Source organism: Eublepharis macularius, chromosome 2, assembly GCF_028583425.1.
Source record: "Eublepharis macularius isolate TG4126 chromosome 2, MPM_Emac_v1.0, whole genome shotgun sequence".
In the NCBI taxonomy this organism is placed as follows: Eukaryota; Metazoa; Chordata; class Lepidosauria; order Squamata; family Eublepharidae; genus Eublepharis; species Eublepharis macularius.
In genome coordinates this window covers 2,828,857-2,853,464 of record NC_072791.1, presented here as the reverse complement: position 1 = coordinate 2,853,464, position 24,608 = coordinate 2,828,857, and positions in this window count along the sequence as shown.

Below are 24,608 nucleotides of genomic sequence, written 5' to 3'. Positions count from 1 at the left end.
GATAAGCAGACTTTCATACTATGGAATTATGAGGCTGAAGAAATATGAGAGAGAAAGAGAGGCGGGGGAACGTAAGGGAAAATGTGTTCAGCTGTTTGGGAGCCATATAAAACATCGTTTGCTTAGTCTTGGGGGAAAGTGGTAGAAAACTGTTAAACTAAATGCTATTTTTTTAATTTAAAGAGTGCTTTTATGGCAACTCTTATTAATCTTCAGAAACTGTCTGGAGACTATTAAAAATGTATACACTGTAGAAAAAAGACTTCCTACCATGTGTGATAAAACTCTATTATGTGGGATTTGTAGACATCACTCCACTAGCGTTTAGCATATCAGAGAAGCGTTTCGTTTCATGATCAAATAGGGAAATGCCAATCAAATGAACATCCTTGAAGAGAAATCCCCCCACCCTGTGTGTTTTCTCTCTGGGGAAAGCAAAGAAGTCTCACAGCAAATATTCAAAATGCCCTTTTCAAGTAATGCAGCCCCCCCCCCATGTCAACCTATGCACCCAGAAGACAAGCCAGAAGCAATTTCAAGGATGCAACTGCCAGCCAGCTGCTTGTATAATAATGATGCCGGCCTCAACATGTGAGAGAAACGGACCCCGCATTCAACACTACGAACTCCTCCCGCAACCACTGACTGCAGCAGCCTCTGAGTGAGATGGGCCCCCAAGACTGCCCCTGCGCAACTGGTGGTTCTTGCACCTGGGCTGGTTCCTGTCAAAAAGAGGCTTCTCCTGTTGCCCGGCTGGCAGCAGCAAGCGTGAGAAGGGCTGCGTCTGCAAAAGCTGCTGTCAAATAAAGGCAGCTGCAGTGCCTAAATATGCAGCTTTCTGTTCTCTGTAAATAATTCTCTACGGTGAAAAAGAATGATTTTTGACCACAATTAATATTTTGTAGTTGTATGAGAGCCTGTTTGGTGTAATGGTTTGGTGTAGTGGTTAAGAGCGGCAGGACTCTAATCTGGAGAACTGGCTTTGCGTCCCCTCTCCTCCACTTGAAGCCAGCTGGGTGACCTTGGATTAGTCACAGCTCTCTCAGAGCTCTCTCAGGTCCACCCACCTCACAGGGTGATTGTTGTGGGGATAATAACATACTTGGTAAACCGCTCTGAGTGGGCTTTAAGGTGTCCTGAAGGGCAGTGTATAAATCAAATGTCGTGGTTTTTTTTGTTGTTGTTAGCATATATGTACTGCCTTTGTGCATGCACAGTTCATGGTATTAATCATTTTAATTCGAACTCAGAACGTGCTGGTAAAAGTACAGACATCTAGGAGAGAAGAGGTAAGCTGGAACAAGAGAAAGAAGCCATAATGCCAGGTGGTTGTTGTTGCTGCTGCTGCTGCCGTTGTGTCATACTAGAAGGCCTGCTTTGGAAGGCGGGGATAGTGGGAATATCAGCATCCTGCCCCCCAACACACACCTCCTATGCATACCCTCTATTCCATCTACAAAAGACTATTCGACCTGGAAAAATCAGGAGGAAGCTACCTGCAGAGGAGATTTGTTCATTGATTGATTGATTTTAATTTATTACTTTTCCAGACCGGCTCGAAGGAGCAATACAAGATGGTAAACAAGATGGTAAAACCAAGTCAATGCAAATAGTTCATCCCAATAACAAGTCAATGAAACAAGGCAAGTCAATCAAATAAATTAAGAGCAAGTCAATAAACCCATGTGAATAAAAACAGCCAATAAAAGCAAGCCAGGGCATAAAAGCACATAGAACAAACACGGCAGTTTAAAATATTATTGACACAGATCTCGGGCTTGGAGCTAGAAAAGATGGAAGCCCTTTGAAGACTAAAGAGGACACTGAGGGCCTGCTGCCTACAGGAAAGTAGACACTGAGTCGCAGGTCTCAAGGAGTAGGGTAAAGGCGAGGAGGCGTCGCTAAGGAAGTCCTGTCTTTGGTGGCCACCCACCTCACCTCCACAAACAGAAGCTCAGAGAACACGGGGTGTGAGAAGAGTCTTGTGGTACGTTAAGACTAACAGTGAGAAAGAGCAAGAGTTCAGCAGCACCTATATGACTAACAAAATTAGTGGTAGGGTATGAGTTTTCTTGAGTCACAGGCCACAGCTCACTTCTTCAGATGCAGCTAGAATGTGAGTCCATCTGCCCTTTTATCTTGGAGAGGGGAGGGATTACAGAAGCCGAATGGCTTTATTCCAGCATTAAGTTTTTTGAACTCAGTTCCACTTCTTCAGATGCTATGCCTGGGTGGGTCTCTCATCTGAAGTAGTGGACTCTCGTCCACAACACCTTATGCTGAAATAAAATTCAGTTGGTCTTTCAGATCTCTTAAAACTCTTGTTTCTATGATTATAGGGATCTCAGGTGCCCACCGGTGGAAGGCAATCTCCCGGCGGTTTAGCTGTTTGCCTGCCACTTCCTGGCCACCATGAAAAAGAAAAGTATGGCCGTTTCTGCAACCGCAGTAGAGACAAGGGAGGGGTTACCCACAGAAACGTCTGCACTCTATGTGCACGCCACCACAATAATGAATGATTATACAATTTTCAAAGTGCAAGTGCCTCTTGTTCGTTGAGCCAATATTGCAATTCATACAAAGACCATTGCTCATAGGACAATTCATACATGTGCAAATCGTACAAGTGCAAAATCATACATGTGCAATTTCATTTCTGGTGCAGTACAACTCTACAATACCAGGTATATAAGTAATACAATGAATTTTATACAGATTCACTCCTTCCTCTCCTTCAACTAGTTCTTCCCAAAGGTGGTGTAAAGCCCAAATAAATTCCAAAGGAGGGAGTGGAGACCGCCACGCTCAATCTGGGGCCGGCTACGAACGCAGATTTCGTGCCACCTTCTTCAGGAGCGTGCCATAAACACTCCCCAGTAGAATGTCACCACCACATTTCTCTCATCGCCTGGTTAGTAGGTATGCTTGTTCTCTTCCTTATTCATTGTATTACTTATATACCTGGTATTGTAGAGTTGTACTGCACCAGAAATGAAATTGCACATGTATGATTTTGCACTTGTACGATTTGCACATGTATGAATTGTCCTATGAGCAATGGTCTTTGTATGAATTGCAATATTGGCTCAACAAACAAGAGGCACTTGCACTTTGAAAATTGTATAATCATTCATTATTGTGGTGGCGTGCACATAGAGTGCAGACGTTTCTGTGGGTAACCCCTCCCTTGTCTCTACTTCCTGGCCACCAGCAGAAGGTTTGGGGCTGCCCGGAGATGGCTCACCATTGGCAGGCACCGTGGGAAAACGTGTGGCCTGCAGCGCTCTTCCAACAGACGGCATCGCTTCCGGAAGTGACGTTGTTGCGCCACCTGCAAGACTTCTCCTGTGTTTCATTTGGGGCTGATTTCGAAAGAGTTGGCTCTGCACAGAGCGTGGGACGCCGGTATGACGTCACTTCCGGAAGTGACATCGTGTCTGCTGGAAGCGCGTGAAGAAGACCCACACAAGGAAGGCACAAAGTAAGTGTCAAGCCCCCTCTTGTCTTGCCGGGAAGGTATAGGGGGACCTGGCAACTGAAACTGGCTGCAAGACAACACAACACGACTCCCATGATAGAATTGCATGTCCACAAACATATCTACAATTAGTCTGGGAGTTATTTCCATAACTCTGCATTGATTAATCCCACCTGTTAACAGGTAAGACTTCCTTCACCATTTCCTGGGGTCCCTGCACCACCTCTGCGTCTGTTTGCTTGTTTGTTTGCGTTTCTCACTGAGACTCAAGGCGGATTACACAATGTGACTTTATACTGTCAATGGATGGGACATTCAATAACAAATGCAACAGGGTATGGCTTACAGGAATTTGGAAACAAGCGGAAAATATGATTCAGAGCTGAGAAGATGCTGAAAAAAAATTCCTGTTTCCTCATTGGGAGAAGGGTGTCAGATCTATGGCTAAATAACAGTTGTATCCAGACTACCTTCTGCAATCAGACAAGAGTCCGTTGTTTTCAAAAGATTTACTGAAAAATGCAACCATTATAGTCCACGGGCCCAGATGCAATATCTGGGTTGGTACACGTGTATTGTTACGAATGAAAGGCAAAGAATACAGTACAAAGTATCAAGACTCAGTAGGCCCAGCCTCCCCCCACAGTTCTCAAAACAATCCCTTTGAAGCTGAGAAAGTGAAAGTTTCCCAGGGCTGGAAAAGCTGTAGTCAAAACATTCCTCTTCTGAGAGAGAGCTGCTAGGGAACATCTTGGCACCTGTGAAGAAAGCACTTAGAACACTAAAAGGATTAAAATGGAGTTTCTGTGGTTACAACATATAGAGAAGCATTCTGAACCTGACAAAGGGTTGGGAAATTTCTGGAAATTTGGGGTTGGAACCCAAAGACGGCAGGGTTTGGGGAGGGGCCTTATCAGGGTATAATGCCATCCACCCCACCAGGTGTTAATTTCTCCAGGAGAATGGATCTCTGTAGTTTGGAGATCAGTTGTAATTCTGGGAGATCTGCTGTCCCCACCTGTAGGTTGACAACCACACCACTGAGATATAGATAGGCCTAATAAATAAATATAATGCCTCTTATTATTAACTCCACCCTGATCTGGATAGCCCAGGTGAGCCTGATCTCATCAGATCTCAGAAGCTAAGCAGGGTCAGCCTTGGTTTGTAATTGGATGGGAGACCTCCAAGGAAGACCGGGGCTGTTTTCACATGTATTGTCGAAGGCTTTCACGGCCGGAGAACGATGGTTGTTGTGGGTTTTCCGGGCTGTATTGCCGTGGTCTTGGCATTGTAGTTCCTGACGTTTCGCCAGCAGCTGTGGCTGGCATCTTCAGAGGTGTAGCACCAAAAGACAGAGATCTCTCAGTGTCACTTAGAGATCAGTCAGTGTCACTCAGTGTCACTGTGACACTGAGAGATCTCTGTCTTTTGGTGCTACACCTCTGAAGATGCCAGCCACAGCTGCTGGCGAAACGTCAGGAACTACAATGCCAAGACCACGGCAATACAGCCCGGAAAACCCACAACAACCATGTTTTCACATGCCTTTAAAATAGCGCAAGCTTCCTCACGTGATTTTTGACGCCATCTGTGAGGATGTTGCTTTCGTGGCTACCTGTCTCAGATTTGTAAATGGGTGGCGTCAAAAATCGGCAAGGAAGCTGTGACTATCACATTATTTTAAAGACGTGTGAAAACGGGCCAGGGCTGCAGAGGGAGGCAACGGCAAACCACTTCTGTCTCTTGCCATGAAAACCCCAACAGGAGTTGCCATAAGTCAGCTATGACTTGAGGGCGCTCTCATCACCATTCTTAACTCCATTCATTGTAACTTTTTCTAACTTGATGGTCTGAAGCCCAAAGAGTAGCAAAATGCCAGGAAGTATTAGGTTTTCTGTCTAACTATGGGAGCCACTAAGGGAATTCACTAAGATTCTCTTAGACTTTTGAAAGGAAGGTTCCAAAATAGCCCAGCGAAGACCAACCATGTTGCTTGTCCCCCAGAATGTTGGTAGCCTTTCAGCATCCATGAAAAGAGGAAGAGAAAACAAGTGTAGAAGCGAGAAGTTGGCCTACTGCAGCCACTAACCACTTAAAACAGAAATCAGGGTAAGAGAAGTATGCCGGGAGCCACACAGATGCCACAGTCCTGGTTTGAAGATTTCAAAGTCTAAACCCTGGAGGGGTGATTGATAAATAAATCATAAGTTGCCCCCAGAATTCTTTTTTTCTTTTTTGAAAAAATTTTTATTGGGTTAGGATCAAATGTTTACACATTACAGTCAATTTTCCCATTTCCCAATTTCTAACCCCCTCCCTTTCCCCCCCCCCCATTTTGTTGACTTCCAACAGTTTTCCAACCCTTTATCCCTTTTCCCTTACTCTTTATATATTCCTCTATCTAACAAATATATATTCTCCCTTTATTCTAAGCAATACTTCTTTAACTATTTTTAATACTCTGTACCCTGTCTATGAGTCCCTTTTTCCATAATGGATAAACAATTTATCCCATTTTTCATTATTCCACTTTCAAATATTTCTATATATCATAAACTATGTAAACCATACATTCATATAAATCAACCAGTTTAACTTATAATCTATATGTTATTCATTCTATCTTCTTCTTTCTATTTTAATTATATTTGTTTACATTAGTATTTCTATTCCCCTTCAATCATAAGTCTATATATGATATCAATCAATTTGACTCATATACAGCTTCAAATAAACATATTCAGTTTGGTACATTGTACGGAATCAAAAAGAAAATATTATTAGTTAGTCAATCCTTATAGTTAACCCTTATGATTAATTGTTTTCTATCAATATTCTATTTATTATTCTATATATATCAATCTATTAACCTAACTGCTTAGAGATTCACGTTTACCTCTTCTCCCCCCCGGTAAAGTCACCCCCCTCTACATTTTATTGTACTTCAGTAGTTCTCAAACTGCCACAGTTCTCCTCCCACCTCCCATTTCTTCTCCAAATATTGTTTCAGCTTCTCCCAGTCTGTGTTAAACTGTCCTGAGTCCAGGTTTCTCAATTTTCTTGTCATTTTGTCCATTTCTGCCATATACAGCAATTTGTGGATCCAATCTTCAATGGTTGGCACTTCTTGTATTTTCCATTTTTGCGCATACAAAAGTCTAGCTGCTGCCGTCATGTAAAATATCAACGTCCTATGATGGGCTGGAATTCCCTCCATTCCCAAGTTTAGTAGCAGGAGTTCTGGGTTCTTATTAATTTGAAATTGTAAAATCTCACTCATTTCTCTTATTATTTCCCCCCAGTACTGCCTAGCTACCTCACACGTCCACCACATATGATAGAGGGAGCCCTCATGCTTCCTGCATTTCCAGCATTTATTAGAAGTGTTCGAATTCCCTAGCGCAATCTTCTTTGGTGTCATGTACCAACGGTAAATCATTTTGTAAATGTTCTCTTTAATACTAGTGCATGTCGTTGTCTTCATTGTAGTCTTCCACAATTATTCCCATGCCTCCATTGTTATTTCTTTGTTAAAATTTATGGCCCATTTCACCATTTGTCCTTTAACTACTTCATCCTCAGTATACCATTTCAGCAGTGCTTGGTATACCTTAGATATTCTTTTCTTGTCCTCTTTAAGAAGGGTCTGCTCTAGTTCCGAATTCTCTGTTCGTATACCTCCCTTTACAGAGTCCGAGTTATATAAATCTCTAATCTGTCTGTACTGGAACCAGTCGTAATAAGGTGATAGTTCCTCCTGAGTCTTTATTCTGAGTTTAGATGCTTCAGTTCTAGTTATTTCTTTGTAAGTTAAACATTGTTGCTCATTATCAACAGCTCTCGGGTCTATCACCTCATATGGAACTACCCACAAAGGGGTTCCTTCTTCCAAATAGATTTTATACTTCTTCCAGATTATATATAAACTTCTCCGTATATAGTGATGCAGGAACATCAAGTTCGCCTTTACTTTATCATGCCATAAGTATGCGTGCCATCCAAATATTTTTTTATATCCCTCTAGGGCTAGTAATTTCTTATTCTTTAGCGTCATCCACTCCTTCAACCACACCAAGCAAATTGCGTCATGGTAAAGTCTTAGATTGGGCAGTTGCATTCCGCCTCTTTCCTTTGCATCTTGCAAAACTTTCATTTTCACTTCTTGCCTGCCCATACAAAGTCTGATATTTTCCTCTGCCATTTTTCAAATTGCTTAGAGTCACTGATGATTGGTAAGTTGCCCCCAGAATTCTAATTAAAGGATTCCATGTTTTGGCCATTAGCAAAGCCTGCTGTTTGCAGTGAAAGCATGCTTATAGGTGGCTGTGAGCTGGTTTGGCTGGCTGGTGTGTGTGCAGGAGAGAAAATAACAAAGCATACACTTGCTTATATTTGGAAAGGAAATAAGAGTTCTTTATTGTTGGAACTCCATACTCTGATAGGAAAGGAGGAGAGGCAGATCCTAACTACCTATCTAGTCTAAGGATGGACATAGATGCTAGGACAAGTGCTGCATCCATGCTTGCAAAATGGAGGGAGGAGAAGGAGAGAGGTGATGCCTGGAACAAAGCCAAGAAGAGGAGAGAGGTAGGAGGTCAGGAGGATGAAATCCCAAGAATAGCAATCTACATGTCAAAGGATAGTCAGAGCAGTAAACAGTAAACAGAGTACCCTGACCTCTCTATCTTTCTAACTCTTCGGGTTGTCCCTCTCTGAAACCTGAGGAAAAGGACAGCACTGAGTCTTCCTCTTCCAACAGTGATCAAGAAGAGTCAGAGGGACGAGTGCTTCCTGCCACCCCCATAAATCATTTCTTCCCAAGGAGTTTTTAGTTTTGCCAACTCTGGCCTGGAGAAATCCTGGAGCTCAGCGGGTGATGCCTTGAGGGGATGGAACTCTGTGCAGATGTGATGCCATACATTCTGCACTCCAAAGCTGCCATTTTCTCTTGGGCATTGACCTTCATAGTCCGGAGATCAGCTGCAATTCCAGGTGAACCCCAGGCTTCACCTGATTGCTGGAAATCCTGTGTAGGGTTTCCCATATTGAAGCAAAAAAAATCGTGAGATGATGTTGCTCCCAGAGCGACACCATCACTGGTGGACACTCCTCCACCGCTCAGGAGGGCAGATGGGCAACCAGGCCTGCTGCTTCCCAGGCACGGCGGAGGAGGCTGGCTGCTCCTTTGGCACTCGGATGGGCCTGCTATTTCCCTAGATGGTCTGGAATCAGGGACAAGAGGCGGAGTCAGTGCAGGAGGCTGGGCTACTCGGAAGCAAGAGGAAGAGGAGGAGGCAGAACTGGTGGAGGAAGGCTTGCGAGAACTGCTGTGAGCTCGTGGATTCCAGCAGCTAGCCACCTCCCCCATAGTCAGAAATATCAAACATTTATAGGTCTGGTATTTTAACTGTATTTCCCCCGGACAGTCCCAGAAAAAAAGGACTGTCCAGGGGGAAACCGACCACATGGCAACCCGTCCCTAACTCTACATGAGCAGAGCAATATTTGGGTTGGGTAGACACCCCCAATTCCCCTCCATACAGCAGGAGAAGAGAAAAGTAAGAATATTCTTGTAAGTCCCTAAGCTTTGAGGAAATGGGTGTGAGGCTGCTCAAGTTTAGAGCTTGGAGAACTGAAAACTATGGCTATCCCCAGTATTGCACTATTGAGCTATGGCGGGAGGCTGTCCACCAATTATCTCCCGAAGAGTCCTTGTAAGCCCCACCTTTTCAATGTGCATTTGTGGCGGAATCTAGTGGGCCATTCTTCCGCGCAGCAACTGGGTGGTTCTCTTGCACTGTCCCTCGGCTGGCATATCAGAACTTCACAGCAGATCGCACATACCCTGAATATTTCTGTAATTTTTCTACGATATTATGCAATCTACTGTAGCCTATCATGCGCCAAAGGGTTGTTTTCTGAATCCAATAAAATCTAGCAGGGACTTCTGCTAACCGCAGCCATGTCTGCTTTCACAAGCCCGTGTTGCCTGGAGAACGCCAAAAGAGCGACGTTGTTTCCCAATATGGAATGGGACGATGTGCTCAGAGATGAGTTAATCTGTTCTCCTGAATTGTCGCTCTTAGGAAGGCGGAGAGGGAATTACAGCGCCATTCCTAAATCACAACAACGGTTGCGTCTGATCAAAGCGCAATGAACAATCTGCAGGATTGTTGCCACGTTGGCTCCCGTCTCCCATTTATGAGAAAATAAAAGGCAGCAATGGGAGAATATTTCAGAAACAAATATTGCTACAGTGCTGCGGCACCTTTTGTATCCCATCCATCTCTCTGGCAAACTCTGAGTGGGAAATCATTGGCCAATCTCCAAGAAATAATGGCCTTTAAACAGAGAGTAGAGGCAAAGAACATTTCCTGTTTTGCTTCTAAATGACTTGCAGTAAAACTGCAACCAGCCAACACTTTTCATCCCTTTGTGAGCAGCAAAACAAAAACAGCAATTAAAGCACTATATCTTCGGCTGTTTGTCCTGCGAGCCACCCTGGCTTTGGGTGCTTTTGTATAACGAGATTGCCATACCAGACAGAATCAATGTGAAAGCCTTGAGAAAAAATATATCAGTCGGTAGGTAGAGAGAAAATATGTCAGGTTTCCTCCAGTAGAAAGAACCAGGGCATCTGTGCAAAGAAAATGTTTCTTTCCTTTGAAAAGCTTCGGCAGACTGGTCCTGAAATAGGGGCTATCAGTTAAATTACATTGCTTTGAGGCAAAATGATACATTTAAATAGGAGAGAGGAGATTTCCCTCTCCCGCCCGGAGCTATTTTGTTCTTCTGCTTGATGCGTGAGAGCATATAAGTCACAAGGCTTTCTTTAAGGCCCAGGTGGGGAAAAGAGGCCTGAGGTTTCTCAGCCAAGCCATCCTGAAATACAGCAAACCAGAACCGGGTAGTTGATGATAAGACATTGGAGCCGACTTGGGTTTGAATTTCTTCTCATCTGCAAAGCTTGTAAGAGCTGTCTTCACACGAAGCTGAAGTTGGTTCCCAGTTCCCAGTTCCCAGTTTCTTATTCGCAGTTCCTACTTTCTAATACGCAGAGCAAAAAACAAATATTGGGGGAAATTGAAAAGCTTTGTACCCCAGCATAAAGACTGTAGGAGCACATATACACCTCCATATCCAGTGGACTCTACCCTCTAAGTGGACATATACTGAGGGCCAAGCTACACATGACGAATGACACTTGAACGGCAAGTGGATTGAGTGGAGGGCAAGTGAACAGGGAGAAATACACTTGCTGTTCAAGTGTCATTCGTCATGTGTAGCTTGGCCCTGAGTCTTCCTATAAAGGCCAGTACTTAACAGCTTCAAAGTAGGGTGCCCCCAGAACAAATCAATAAGTGGAAGGGGGGGTAACTGCACCCGGGAAAAAAATCTTTGGATCACCCCAAATCATACAAGTCAGCAGTCCAGAGAATGTCTCCTATCCCAAAATAAAATTCCCCCGATACTTGTGTTTTGCTTCTAGGAGGGCTTCTAGTGTTCCTTCCCCACTGGCAGACCTCCTGATGACACCTGTTTTTTTGGCCACTGGACTCTTGGTATTTGAAGAAGTGAGCTGTGACTCACAAAAGCTCCTACCCTACCACAAATTTTGCTAGTCTTATGGATGCTACTGGACTCTTGCTCTTTTCTACATCTCCCTAGGAAAGCCCTTGCAGCTTAGGGCCAAGCTACACATGACGAATGACACTTGAACGGCAAGTGGATTGAGTGGAGGGCAAGTGAACAGGGAGAAATACATTTGCTGTTCAAGTGTCATTTGTCACTTGTAGCTTGGCCCTCAGACTCCATTACATCCATAGCAAATAAAATGGCCTTACAGCAATGCCTGAAAACTTTGGCAAATAGCACCCTGCCCCCCTCCCCAGGAAGCCCATTCCACAAGGTGGGAGAAACGATTGAAAAAGGCCAAGATCTAGGAGTTGCCAAGCAGGCAACCTTAAGTGGGGGAACAACCAGAAGGTGGCAACTGGGGGATACCAATGGGCACACATGTAGGAAGAGGTGGCCCTTCCAATATATGAGACCCCTCCTGAGTGCATTCATTTATGCACACGTAATATATGTACGTGGAAACTCTAAAAGGGCAGCAGTGAGAAGAGATTTTAGACATCTCTGCAATGACATCCAGTAATCACTGTAATATTTGGAAATCCAACTGCCTCTCGGATCACTTTTTGACTTTAATTAACACAGCCGCACTCTCCCTTTAATCTCATTTCCAAAGACAAAGGTTATCTGGAAAAGAAGCCATTAGTGAGAGAGTCGCCTAAATCCCCAATTATATTACTCATCATCTGGGTAAATTTGAACTTGATTACGTTCTATAATCCCAGGATAATCCCTGTTTTCCTCCTCTGTTTGCATTTGGCTTCATGAGACATTATGATACTTCCGTCTTCTGAGAGCACGGCCCCCCGTGTGTCAGCAAGTGAAATCCCATGTGAGGTTAGAGTCCACCAGGCTGCCATTTGCCTTTCAATGCACCTAAAGGAGAAGAAGAGACGATGTTATCTTCAAGATTGTGTCTGTGTTTAGAGATTTATTATGGATGCATGGCCGATATCCGTTAGATACTGCTCAAGAACTTAACATGCGTATCACTGATTGTAATACGGCTCCATGTTGGAATGTTCATTGAATTTTGTATGAATTTTTAAAGTATTTATATAAGCACTCAGTCACTTTAGACTTTTGTATGTTTGCACATAAATTAATAATTGAATTATTATTTTATTTATTTTATTTGACTTATATCCCACCCTCCCCACGAATGGGCTCAGGGCGGCTCACATCATAATTAAAACACAAACATGAACAATACACAGAGACCACAATAACTAACACACTTGGTATAAAAAAAATAAACAGCAGCAAAGCAAGCAGTGCAAGCAGTCCCCGTAGGCTGCAGCAGGCGAGGGGCAGGGCCGGGCAGATGGAAAAGCCCAGCCCTTGACGGAAGAAGCTCCCTTGGCAGTGGCAGCACCAGCAGTGCAGGCAGACCTCTGGCAACTAGGGGTGTGCAAGGAAAAAACTTTCGGCTTTCTTGTTTCGGGATTACCCGAAACAAGATTCTCTACCGGCATTAGCCGAAAGCCGAAACAAGAATCTCTTTCGGGATTCGGGATTCGGCATTATTTCGGCATTCTTTCGGGATTCTTTCGGGTTTTTTTGCTGGGAAAATGCCTCCGTCTTTCAGGACGCCTGGAGGAGGCATTTTCCCACCAAATAAGCCCAAAATTGGTGGGGACCTTCCTCTAACCCTTCTCTAACACCCACCCAAGTTTCAGACAGATTGGACTTTGGGGGGCCATGTTATGGCCCCCCAAAGCAGGTCCCCCCATCCTCCCATAAAGGAGCATCTTCTTCATTATTTCCTATGGGGAAAAAATGAAGAAGCAGGCTTCCTTTGCCAGGGGTGGCATTTTGCATGCAAAATGCCCCCCAGCCCTCAGGGGCCCTTCTCCCACCCCTCCTCCCACCCCCCACCAAGGCTCAGCCTGCTCCCACTTGGGGGGGCCATTTCATGGCCTCCCCAAGTAGGTGCTCTAATCTCTACCACTGACAGCTGGGGGAGGCTTGTGTTGCCAGGGGTGGCATTTTGCATGCAAAATGCCCCCCAACCCTCTGGGGCCCTTCTCCCACCCCTCCTCCCACCCCCCACCAAGGCTCAGCCTGCTCCCACTTGGGGGGGCCATTTCATGGCCTCCCCAAGTAGGTGCTCTCAGCCCCTAAAGTCCACCCTTCACAGCCCCACACAAACCCAATTCCCCCCCAGCTGCCACACACAGACCCAAATCCCCCCAGTAGCCCCTCACAGACCCAAATCAACCCCCACCTGCCCCACACCCACCATAACCCCAGGAACAGGCTGGCCTGCCCTCCCCTTTTGGGAACCCCTAAACTCTCTTTCCCAGGGCAGTTCTGCACAGACAAGGGGTGCCACAATGGTGGCAGTGCCAAATCGTCCCTGGGAAAGAGCACCTGCCCTGGCACACAGACAACCACCCCCCTGACCCCCCCACCACCCGCAGAGAAGGCTGGCCAGCCTGCCCCATTGTTCCCTATGCTGGGAACCAACCTCCCATCAAAGAAGGGAACACAGACACACAATCATTAAGTTTAAAAAACCTTTATTTTCTCATTTTCAAATTACAAGTGGTCAACAAATCACAACATATTACACTTATTGTCCCTCATAGCACAACACAACACAATTAACTACACATCAGAGAATCTTAAACACAATTTTTTTTTTGAAATGGACAAACAGTAAAGTTTTGAACATTACAACAGGTCACATAGTGAGCGGGCACAACAGGGCATGGAAACAGAAGATGATCATAATAACTACCAGCCTAATACAACTCTCCCTCCATAACATGACTTAATGGGGGGGAACCACTGCAACAAAATCCCCCCCCCCAACCCTCTGGGGCCCTTCTCCCACCCTTCCTCCCATCCCCCCACCAAGGCTCAGCCTGCTCCCACTTGGGGGGGCCATTTCATGGCCTCCCCAAGTGGGTGCTCTGCTCTCATCTCTACCACTGACAGCTGGGAGAGGCTTGTCTTGCCAGGGGTGGCATTTTGCATGCCAAATGCCACCCTCACCCTCAGGGGCCCTTCTCCCACCCTTCCCCCCACCCCCCACCACATGCATTCCTTGACAATCAAGAAATCTGGAGTTAAATATAATGTGCATGTAAGTCCCTCAAAGACAGAAGCAATATGACCCATTTGATTTCCACAACCTCAGACACAATTAGGGATCCGTTTCCCCTTGGTGGGGGATCCCCCACTCTCACCTATCACCCCGAAGGGGGAAAGTCAGTGAATGAGCCTTCAAGGTACGCTCCAGGGGCTGCTGCCGTGATGTCACTGATGTCATCTGGCTGCCCTGAGAGTATGCCTGTGCTTTGCAGTGGGCTGATTTGGGCCCTGCAGGCCAAAGCAGGATCCCTTGTGGCCCAAATCTGCCTGCTGTGAATTGTGCGTGCTCCCCAGCCTTGTGTGATGATCACATCACTTCCTAGAACAGACATCATCATGCCAGAGCATTGCCATTAAATGATCATGCGTGTGTGAACAGACCCTAAGTATCCTGTAGGCTTCAGTGATGGTATAGTAATGTTTTCACTCACATTATAGAGAGAGAGAGAGAGAGAGAGAAGGGGGGGAGGCACTGAAGCTAGATTATTTCTTCTATTTTACTGTCCCCTTCCAAAGCCAGGGTGGCATTGGCACAATGCCCCCCTCCCCCCGGCCAGAGCCTTAGTACCAGTATGCATTGACAGGCCCATGCATCATAGTCCTTTTTGAGACCCAGCCAAGTTGTGTGCCTTTTGGAGAAAAATGTTCAAGTTGCTGGTGGGGGTATGAACAATTTTTAGATATCCACTGTAGTGCAATGGCTAGAGAGTTGGTCTAGAATCTGGCAGACTCTGATTCTGTGCCTTGTAGGCTTGATGGATGTTCTTGGCTCAGCCTAAGTAAACAATTGTGTTGTGTTTTCCAGAGGCAGTCTAGGTGATTTTGGGGCCCTGGACAAATGTTCTTGACGGGGCCCCAGAACCAGTGCCGCCCCACCACTGGCTCCTTGCCAAGGCCAAGCAATTTGGTAACCTAGGCCCCAGATAGAGTGGGCAGGAGTGCGTTGTTTCCTTCCTCCCCCCCCCCCTCCACCCCCTCATACAACTAAGAAGGCCATCGGTGGAGTCACTCCAATGTGAGGCATGGAGCAGCTGTCTATTGTTAGCCTGGTTGTGATGAGGGTGAAACAAATCAAGGGAGAACAGCAATGTGTAAACCACTCTAGGTTCCCATGGGGGAGAAAACCGGGGCATAAGATAAACCTTTAATTTGGTGGGGAGGGGGTATATACATTTTATGTGTATGTGTCTGTATGTTTTATGCATTCAAATCACTTGTGGTGTACTTTAGAATTATATTGAGCTCCACAGTATCCCAAAAACCTTGTCCATGTATTGCAAACCGAAGTCAATCTACCACATCTAGGGTATTCTTCTTTTCCCTACTGCCTTCAATTTTTCTTAGCATTATTGTCTTTTCTAGTGAACCTTGTCTTCTCATGATGTGACATAAGCACTATCATCAATTGATATCTTCAAGGGAGAAAGCAGGCCTGATTTGGTCTGGACATGTCTTTTTCGGAGTCCATGGTACATGTAAATTGAAACTTTCTTCCCACTTCACAGTGTGAATGCTTTTTCCTCCTATGAGCTTTGTCTAAATTTTACTGTACTGATACGGCTCATTTGGCCAAAAGGCCTGCCCTTGATCAATGCCACATTAAATACTTCATAATAAAAATATGTTTTTAGAACCATTTAAAAGTGTCCTTAAGTGCCATACGCCGATTTAAAAAACCATAAGCTAAATGTTTGGGAACACAACCAGATATGTGAATGACTGAAATGCAGCCCAATCCCACTGCTACTTAAAATCCATTTTTGATGGAGGTCTGGATTGTCTTACATTGGTGTCATTGGGCTTGGAATCAGGAACCTGGAAGCGTTCCATGGGGGCTACAACTTTCATGCCAAGGCTAAGAGGGTGGGAACGGGATCTCTCTGGGGTGGCAAACTCTGGCCTTGGAAGTTACTGGCAATTTGGGGGTGGGACTTGTGCAAAGGAAAATCTGAGTAGGGATCTCCCCCAGAATCCATGGTCCGCATTTGCCCTCTAAAGAGATTGCCCTTGGAAGCAGCCAGTTTATCTGTAGGGAACTACTCTCTCTAACCTGAACTCAAGCCCAACCAGGAGTTTGGCAGCCCTAGGAAAATTTCTGAAAAAGATGGCAAAGGAGGGCCAGCAACTGATAGAGGCATGGAAGCCCACACCAGGACAGTAGCAGGGGCCTACTTGGGCAAAAGGGACGACCAGTGCTCTCATCCCCCATAGTCCACTCCTTACAGCCCCACACAAACCAAGTTCCCCCACCCCAGCTGCCACACACAGACCCAAATCCTCCACTCAGCCCCTCTCAGAACCAAAACCACCCTCAGCTGCCCCACACCGAGTACCCCAGGAACAGGCTGGCCAGCCTGCCCCATTGTTCCCTATGCTGGGAACCAACCTCCCATCAAAGAAGGGAACACAGACACACAATCATTAAGTTTAAAAAACCTTTATTTTCTCATTTTCAAATTACAAGTGGTCAACAAATCACAACATATTACACTTATTGTCCCTCATAGCACAACACAACACAATTAACTACACATCAGAGAATCTTAAACACAATTTTTTTTTTGAAATGGACAAACAGTAAAGTTTTGAACATTACAACAGGTTACATAGTGAGCGGGCACAACAGGGCATGGAAACAGAAGATGATCATAATAACTACCAGCCTAATACAACTCTCCCTCCATAAAACGACTTAATGGGGGGGAACCACTGCAACAGGGTCCAGCAGAACCTATGTCATTTCCTGTGGCTGTGCTTTCAGTTCAGACACACAAAGCTGAACTGGGCACTTCCAAGGCACTGGACAATGGTATTTCTGGAGCAGTTCTGCAGAGGTCTCCCCCCACCCCCACACCAGCCTCAGAATTTACCTGGGAACATCTGTGAGAGATCATCATTGGCCGGTGCCCATCCACCACTCTTCCCGCATCCCCCAACCATGCAAACCCAACATTGACATCAAATTTTTTTTTTTAAACATGAACATTCAATCAACTTTTAAAAAACATAATCACAACATTTTTTTTGGGGTTTTTTTCCTTTTTTTTACATGAACAGAACATCAACTTTTAAAAAACATAATCACAACATTTTTTTGGGTTTTTTTTCCTTTTTTTTACATGAACAGAACATCAACTTTTAAAAAACATAATCACAACATTTTTTTTGGTTTTTTTTCCTTTTTTTTACATGAACAGAACATCAACTTTCAAAAAACAGTACAACAATTCTTCTACAATTTTTTTTACAATGATTTCATCTGATAAAAACACCTAAGCAATCCCTATCTAACCTGTTTCTCCCTCCAGTAGCAATCCATGTTTCTGGGGCATTATTTTTCATAATAAATTTGGTCCCACAGGGTATGTCTCAGTGATGGGAGATGTTTTGAATACCCTGGGGGGGGGCTTTCAAATTGCTGGGTGTTTTCCCTTTGCCACTGGTTCCTAACCACCCTCCCTCTACTGGCCGGTTTTAACTGTATATACAGGGTTTTATACAGGGGAGAGCGCGATTCCAAAGGATTGGACTCATAGAGGATGCAGGCCACAAGTTGGGCTCACCTCAGTCACTCTGGAAGTCCAGTCCTGAGAAATCGAAGAGGCGAGAGTTGACCTTCAGGAAGGTCAACTGCTCGACTCTCCATGGGAGAAGGCGAGTGCGATGTGGGCCGACAATGTCGCCCGCATGTGAAAAGACGCGCTCGCTCTCCACGCTCGTCGGAGGGCATGAGAGCAGCCGCTGCGCCTCGAGGGAGAGGTCCGGCCAGACCGACTCCTTCCTGGCCCAGTAGCTGAGCGGATCGGTGGAGAGCGACTCGCAGGGCTCCGCGAGGTAGTCCCTGACCATCGCCTCCGCCGGATCCTCTCTCACGGTCCTCACGACCCCAGAGGGGACGAGGGCCCACCGGAGCATCTCCATCTCCATCGGCACTCCGGTGGTGGCCTCGGGGGGGGCCTGCGCAGAGGGGGCGTCAGAGGGACCCGCACGGCAGGGCCCCTCTTGCGTCCCCCCTGTCGACAGGCGTCCCCTCTTGGCCTGCCTGCGCCTCACCCAAGAGCAGAGCCCGTCTCTGGCTTGGGTGAGGTTCCCGTCCCGCTCGGCGAAAGTGCCCTTTATGCGCGGGTCACACATGGTCGCCAACATGTATGACTCTTCCTTAGTGAGAGGAGTTAGCCTGGCAGCTATGCCCTGCTGCAGCCTTCTCACTAATGCGCGCACCGCTGGAACAAGGTCAGCACGGGGCGCGACCCGGTCTGCAAGGGTGGCCAGATTCCTCTGGAGCGTGTGCACCAGGGGAATGACCAGACCGAGGGTCGCCGTGTCTGACGAGACCGCCACAGTGAAGTCCTTGAAGGGCTTCAGGACCTCCACTGTCTGGGTGATGGTGAGCCAATCCTCCCGGTTGAACTCACCCACCTGACTCGCACCGCGGTGCTCGGAGAGCCACGCGTGGAGTGCGGCCTGCTGCTCCACCAAGCGCTCAAGCATGGCGCAGGTGGAGTTCCAGCGAGTGCTGACGTCAGTGATCAGAGCGTGCTCTGGCACACCTGTCCTGACCTGTGTCTGGCGCAGTTCGTGCGTGGCCTTCACGCTGCGCGAGAAGTGACCCGTGAGCCTCCGACATTTCTGGACAAGTAACTGGAGTTCACGGGTCCGGGTATCCACGGGTTCCTTCGAGGAGCCCAACCCCAGCGCATCTCTCACCACTAGGTGAAGCTTGTGAGCGGCACAGTAGACGCTCTCTCGGCTCACTAGATGCGCCGCTGCCCTCATGTTCTTGCCACCGTCCGTCACCATGCATCCCACGGTGGCGGGTCCCTGGCCTATCCACTCGTCCAACTGTCTCCTTAAGGTGGCAGCGATGTTCTCCGCCGTGTGGGACACGTCGAGCACCTCGGCGTGAAGCAAGGCCTTGCAGTAGCCGGCCTGGCGGTCTCGCATCCTTCCCTGTCTAGCTGTGCTAGGCACCTCCCCCCGGCCCCCACCCAGAACCGACTCGGGTTCCCACCAGTGAGCAGTAAGCGAGAGGTACGCTTGCTGCACACTTGGGCAGGTCCAGATGTCCGATGTGAAGTGCACAGTTCTCCCGGCAACCCGGGACAGCTGTGCCTTCACATGATCCCTGGCAGCCCTGTAAAACGAGGGCACCACCGATCTGCTCAACGACGTGCGAGCAGGGACGGCGTACCAGGGAAAGCAATCTTGGAGCAGCCCTGAGAAGCCGAAGTCTTCAACTACGGAATACGGTTGCCCATCCACTGCTATCATGTTGACGATGTGGCGCGTGATGCGCCTGCTCGCCCTCCGGATCCCCTCTCTGGGCACACTAGCGCCCTGCATACCAAGCATCTCCGGGAGAGAGGCTTGGCGTCCCTTTCCTGCAGGTACCCTTGGGGGGAGAGCACCAGAGGAGCCTGCCTCCTTCTGGCTAGCTGGCGGCCGTGCGGCGCCACTCGAACCCTCCTCCCGAAGAAGCACCGCCTGGTGGTGCCTCTTCATATGGTACCTCATCCCAGACGTGGAGAGATGCCACACATCTTTGCCACGGCTGACGCGCTGCCTACAATGCAGGCACAGGGCTGCTCGGGGATCCTCCGTTGTCTGGAAGTGCTTCCAGAGTTCGGAGGAAAAGGGCATCCCACGCTTCCCAGGAGAAGCGCGTTCGGGACCACCCTGCGGCACCTCCTGTGAGGTGCTCTGGCCGGACACACCGTGTCCCACTCTCGGCCGGGCAGGTGGGGATGGACGAGGCTGAAGGGGCAGAGATGTGGGCTCTTCCACCACAGTCTCTGCCTCTTCCTCCCGCGTCCTCTCCTCCTGCACAGCCGCGAGAGGCCTGCTGCTGGCCTCAGAGGAAACTGGGGTGGACCGCCCCAGGGGGGGTCTCACGGGCAGTTCCTCCAACATCCTCCGGGTTCCTGGGGTGAGCGGGAGCGCAGGGAAAGTCATGTGCTCCGCGCCCATCCCAGGAGACACCACATGCTGCCCCTCCTCCAGCAGCTGGCTCGCAACCACTGGAGGAGGAGGAGCCTCAGCAGCAGGCCCCTGCCCAGTGCCAGCCCCTGCCTCACGCACCCGGGTTGGGGGTGGCCCTCCAGCAGCTGCCTCAGGAAAGAGAGTCTTGCGAACCCTCTTCCTGTCACCAGAAGCCAGGCTGGTGAACGGCAGCAGCGCAGGGGAGGGCCTCCTCCGCTCAGATGGAGGGGCTGCCGCAGCAGTCCCCCTCCCCCTCCCCTCCTCCCCTCTAGATTTCTCCCTAGCCTTTCCCCCGGGTCCCCTCTCTGCTTTCCTCTCTGACATACTTTCCCCTCCCAAATTCAACCCTAACTAATCAGAAAAGATTTAGAAAACAAAGGTCAACTTTGTTTTCAAGACCTAACTAACCTGCTATAAATCTGTGTTTCTAGTGGCTCTGTGACTTGGAGATGAACAATCAAGTGCCTTTTTAAGCAACCCTATTTATGTCAGGGAACCTGAGCCTGCCAATCCGCTGAATTCCTCTGGAATTGAGCTGGCCCTAAACCCCAATAACAGGTGACAAAGCCTTAAACACTCACACACTAGTATGCCCGGGCCGGCCTGGCACCACCACGTGTGCCAGAGATGGGCAGTGGAACCCTAGTTATGGGGGCACTAATGGGAAGCCTATTGACAGCTATTACAAATTTTTATATATATATATATATATATATAGAATTCAAACCTAACACTCACTCACTAATGCTTTCCCTGCTGAGTCCCTATTTAGTTTTTTAAAAAAAACTAGGCTCGGTTTCCCTAATAATTATGTTGAGGGCAATTATCCACTGATCACCTACCAACTGGCCTACCTACCTAAGAGACACTATTTAGCGGGACCGATGTATCTGTGGTATGTCGGTGTGGGGTGTGGATGTGGTGTTTTGAAGATGAGCCTCCCCCCTCCCAAGCTAGCAAGAACCCACCCCCAAGGCCACCCAAATGTGAACCCGGACTCGCTCACACTAACACCAGTCCTGCAGTCCAGCGATGTTCAGGCGGTCTTGCAGCTGGTCCTCCTCTCCTCCACGATGCTGTCAAGAAAATTGGAAATGTTAGCAGAGTCAACACCACACGCCGCACACGCAACCCCAAAATTCAAGGCCCCGTTGCACAAGCCAAGTCAGCCCCCCCCCCTTAAAGGCTAGGGCCAACCAGCAGCAAAACAAAACACATCCACCCAGCAGAGCTTCTGGCCTGTGCAGGCCAGAAGCTGGCACACTCATTTTTTAGTCCTGTGAAACAGCAGTTCATGCCCACCCCACACTCAAACTTGAAAAATGAAACATGAAAGAAAGCAGGCACTGCGATCAATGCTGGCCCCCCTAACCCCCAAACAATATCCTCTTGCCCAACCAGAAAATGCCCCCCCCCCCGGCCCAAGCCATAAAGACAGAGCCAAAGCATATGCTCGCAGGTAGGCACAGCAGCAGACATAAGCTCAAAAACCAAATTTAACAACAACCCTACCAGTCCACCAGTGCAGATGTCCAGCAATGTTGATCCTCCACGCAGAGATCTGCAGGCCGATGTCCACCAAGTGCAGTCCAGTCCAGAAGAGGTCCACCAACGATAAACAACCTGAATGTGAAGCAAAACAGTGAGTGCCAGGCCAGCAAACGGGAAGGGTTACCAAAGCCGGAGCAGCAGGCCTGTGTGTGGGCCGAAGGCTGGCACAGTTGATCAGGACGGAGCCTGTTGGGAATCCTTGCAAGCAGGGGACCAGACACAGAAACGCAAGCCACACCATTCCAGATTGTGGAGCACAACTGTGAGTGCCAGGCCAGCAACCAAAAAGGGTTACCTTGGCCAAAGCAGCATACCTGTGTGTGGCCCACAGGCTGGCACAGTTGATCAGGACGGAGCCTGTTGGGAATCCTTGCTAGCAGGGGACCAGACACAGAACAGCAAGCCACACCATTCCAGATTGTGAAGCACAACTGTGAGAGCCAGCCAGAAGAAAGGCTTCTGGCCTGTGTAGGCCCAAAGCTGGCACACTCTTGTTTTAATCTTAAAACAGTGGATCAAGCTTAAAGAAGGCAAGCACAACAACCAATGCTGAACCCCCCCCCCCACCATCAAAGATTGTCTGCCCAACCTGTCCCCCAGGCCATACCTGTGTGTGGCCCACAGGCTGGCACAGTTGATCAGGACGGAGCCTGTTGGGAATCCTTGCTAGCAGGGGACCAGACACAGAAAGGCAAGCCACACCATTCCAGATTGTGAAGCACAACTGTGAGAGCCAGCCAGAAGAAAGGCTTCTGGCCTGTGTAGGCCCGAAGCTGGCACACTCTGGTTTTAATCTTAAAACAGTGGATCAAGCTTAAAGAAGGCAAGCACAACAACCAATGCTGAACCCCCCCCCCCCCACCATCAAACATTGTCTGCCCAACCTGTCCCCCAGGCCACACCTGTGTGTGGCCCACAGGCTGGCACAGTTGATCAGGACGGAGCCTGTTGGGAATCCTTGCAAGCAGGGGACCAGACACAGAAAGGCAAGCCACACCATTCCAGATTGTGAAGCACAACTGTGAGAGCCAGCCAGAAGAAAGGCTTCTGGCCTGTGTAGGCCCAAAGCTGGCACACTCTGGTTTTAATCTTCAAACAGTGGATCAAGCTTAAAGAAGGCAAGCACAACAACCAATGCTGAACCCCCCCCCCCCACCATCAAAGATTGTCTGCCCAACCTGTCCCCCAGGCCATACCTGTGTGTGGCCCACAGGCTGGCACAGTTGATCAGGACGGAGCCTGTTGGGAATCCTTGCTAGCAGGGGACCAGACACAGAAAGGCAAGCCACACCATTCCAGATTGTGAAGCACAACTGTGAGAGCCAGCCAGAAGAAAGGCTTCTGGCCTGTGTAGGCCCAAAGCTGGCACACTCTGGTTTTAATCTTCAAACAGTGGATCAAGCTTAAAGAAGGCAAGCACAACAACCAATGCTGAAACCCCCCCCCCCACCATCAAAGATTGTCTGCCCAACCTGTCCCCCAGGCCATACCTGTGTGTGGCCCACAGGCTGGCACAGTTGATCAGGACGGAGCCTGTTGGGAATCCTTGCTAGCAGGGGACCAGACACAGAAAGGCAAGCCACACCATTCCAGATTGTGAAGCACAACTGTGAGAGCCAGCCAGAAGAAAGGCTTCTGGCCTGTGTAGGCCCGAAGCTGGCACACTCTGGTTTTAATCTTCAAACAGTGGATCAAGCTTAAAGAAGGAAAGCACAACAACCAATGCTGAAACCCCCCCCCCCCACCATCAAAGATTGTCTGCCCAACCTGTCCCCCAGGCCATACCTGTGTGTGGCCCACAGGCTGGCACAGTTGATCAGGACGGAGCCTGTTGGGAATCCTTGCTAGCAGGGGACCAGACACAGAAACGCAAGCCACACCATTCCAGATTGTGGAGCACAACTGTGAGTGCCAGGCCAGCAACCAAAAAGGGTTACCTTGGCCAAAGCAGCATACCTGTGTGTGGCCCACAGGCTGGCACAGTTGATCAGGACGGAGCCTGTTGGGAATCCTTGCTAGCAGGGGACCAGACACAGAACAGCAAGCCACACCATTCCAGATTGTGAAGCACAACTGTGAGAGCCAGCCAGAAGAAAGGCTTCTGGCCTGTGTAGGCCCAAAGCTGGCACACTCTTGTTTTAATCTTAAAACAGTGGATCAAGCTTAAAGAAGGCAAGCACAACAACCAATGCTGAACCCCCCCCCCACCATCAAAGATTGTCTGCCCAACCTGTCCCCCAGGCCATACCTGTGTGTGGCCCACAGGCTGGCACAGTTGATCAGGACGGAGCCTGTTGGGAATCCTTGCTAGCAGGGGACCAGACACAGAAAGGCAAGCCACACCATTCCAGATTGTGAAGCACAACTGTGAGAGCCAGCCAGAAGAAAGGCTTCTGGCCTGTGTAGGCCCGAAGCTGGCACACTCTGGTTTTAATCTTAAAACAGTGGATCAAGCTTAAAGAAGGCAAGCACAACAACCAATGCTGAACCCCCCCCCCCCCACCATCAAAGATTGTCTGCCCAACCTGTCCCCCAGGCCATACCTGTGTGTGGCCCACAGGCTGGCACAGTTGATCAGGACGGAGCCTGTTGGGAATCCTTGCTAGCAGGGGACCAGACACAGAAAGGCAAGCCACACCATTCCAGATTGTGAAGCACAACTGTGAGAGCCAGCCAGAAGAAAGGCTTCTGGCCTGTGTAGGCCCAAAGCTGGCACACTCTGGTTTTAATCTTCAAACAGTGGATCAAGCTTAAAGAAGGCAAGCACAACAACCAATGCTGAAACCCCCCCCCCCCACCATCAAAGATTGTCTGCCCAACCTGTCCCCCAGGCCATACCTGTGTGTGGCCCACAGGCTGGCAC